Raw genomic sequence first — 2,367 nt, 5'->3', positions numbered from 1 at the left:
TTCATCCTCTCCTCAGCATCTCTCACATCAGCAAAGAACTACGGGCAAAGCAGGTGAGGGAGGTGAATACTTCTTAAACATGACTGACCAACAAAGATGTGCACATCTGATGATGCTGTACCTGGAAGTACGCCGTGTTCTCTCTGAGATGAGTTTCAATGCAACAGCACACCTGGAGGATCCAGCTCCACTGCGTCTGCAGAGCTGCGGTGAAGGCCTGCAGATCACCAACACAACACACACATAACACTTACAACATACACTAGCTTCAAAACTGTCTTCAACACTGATAATAATCAGAAATGTGACCATGGAGCACAAAAGCAGTGTTAAGTCGCTGGGGGATATTTGTAGCAATAGCCTACAATATATTGCTTGGGTCAAAATGATTGATTTTTCTTTTATGCCAAAAATCATTAGGATATTAAGTAAAGATCATGTTCCTTGAAGATATTTAGTAAATGTCCTACTGTAAATATATCAAAACTTAATGTTTGATTAGTAATATGCATGGCTAAGGACTTAATTTGAACAACTTTAAAGATGATTTTCTCAATATTTAGATTTTTTTGCACCCTCAGATTCCAGATTTTCAAATAGTTGTATCTCGGCCAAATATTGTCCTCCTATTCTAACAAACCATACATCAATGGAAAGATTATTTATTCAGCTTTCAGATGATGTATACATCTCAATTTAAAAAAATTGACCCTTATGACTGGTTTTGTGGTCCAGGGTCACAAATGTGTCTTAAGCAATAAATCAGCATATTATACTGATTTCTGAAGGATCATGTGACACTGAAGACTGGAGTAATGATGCTGAAAATACAGCTTATAAATTACATTGCAACATATATTCACATAAAAAACAGTCATTTTAAATTCTAAATATATTTTATTTATTTTTTTTTGCATTATTTATCAAATAAATGCAGTCTTGGTGAGCGGCTTCTTTAAAAGCATTAATAGTTGACTCCGTACCTCGACAGTCTTCTTGCCTGGATGTCCGTCTTTGATGAGTCTGTCTCCACTGGCCTGGATGTCATTGATTTTCTTCTCTCTAAGTTCCAGTTCTCGCATGAGTCCCTGAGGATTTCATTAAACCATTAAACTATCCAAATTCTACAATATTCTCCATTTACACCTGGTCCAACCGCATTAGGCAACCAGTCTTGCAGCAGCCAATTTATTAACCAGTTATAGTCAAGCTCCTAACCCTAGACAGAGAATCAGGAATATAAACCGCTCTGCACTTACTGAGTAGTTCTCTTTCTTTGCAGCCATGTTGGTGTTGCGCTCACTCCAGTCGTAGTTGATCTCCTCTTCCTCTTTGTCATTAAGCCACATCAGTTCCTTGGTGGCGGCGCTGACGAAGTTATACAGCTGGTCAAGATTTCTCAGACGGGATTTAGAGGAGTTCTAGAGAAGAAGAGAGACGTATGCTGACACTGCAAGGCCTAGTGATTTTTAATAGCTGCCGGTTAAAACACTCACCAGCAGTTTGTTGTACTGCAGATCCAGTTTGCCCAGATATTCTCTGTATGTGCCTTTACTAGCAGGCGAGAGCTGGTTCTGAAACACACAAACAGGTAGAGATGAACCATTTTCTTAATTTAGTTAAGTCAAATTTATTTTTATAGCACTTTTCACAGTATATTCATTGTTTTAAAGCAGCTTTATAGAAAATCATGATGCTAATGTTTATAATATCTTCATGCCTTAAGGGCTGTTCACACCAAAGACAGTAACTATAGCCATAACTATAAAGTTTTAATAATCTTTCTAATTCATTGAGAATGGGGAAGTCCACACCACAGTTATAATGATAATGACGCAGAAGAACAATAACACTGAAATCAGTTTCAGAACAATGTTTTTTCAGCTGATGAACAATAAAAACATTGACAGCCAACCAGAATCCATCCTGCTTTAAAGGGCTCAAGCATTTAAAGTGGCACAATGTAGTAATTCTTATATTTGTCTATGTAGTTATCATTCTTAATGTAAATGGGCCTATATAGTTGCATTTGGCAGATTAAATCTGGCCGACAATATAGTTTGCATTTCACGCCAATATAAACAATCAAGCTGTTCAAAATGAGCTATATATATATATATATAAATCACTTTACATGAGTACACTGTACATGTGTGGGTAAAAGTGTATATATTTATATATCCAACTTTATGTATAGAGCTGTGTGATAATATAGTTACATGAAGTAATGAACAATCAAGCAGTTGAGATATATCACTTTACATAATGTGTGTATGTGGATAAAGTTGGATATACTTACAGTAATTGCTCATTGCTTATTTTTGCTTATTAACTCACATAAACAAATTTTACCAGGATTTTTTTTTT

At 36.0% G+C, this 2,367-nt stretch overlaps 1 pseudogene; it reads right to left on the bottom strand.

Annotated features, from left to right (window-relative positions):
* LOC107558619 (plectin-like) overlaps positions 1-2,367 on the bottom strand; it is a 78,100-nt pseudogene that overhangs the window by 29,073 nt on the left and 46,660 nt on the right.

This window comes from Sinocyclocheilus grahami, unplaced genomic scaffold, assembly GCF_001515645.1.
Source record: "Sinocyclocheilus grahami isolate Dianchi unplaced genomic scaffold, SAMN03320097.WGS_v1.1 scaffold654.1, whole genome shotgun sequence".
Lineage (NCBI taxonomy): Eukaryota > Metazoa > Chordata > Actinopteri > Cypriniformes > Cyprinidae > Sinocyclocheilus > Sinocyclocheilus grahami.
The sequence above is the reverse complement of the archived record's forward strand: the minus strand, read 5'-3'. Positions and strand labels throughout refer to the sequence as shown.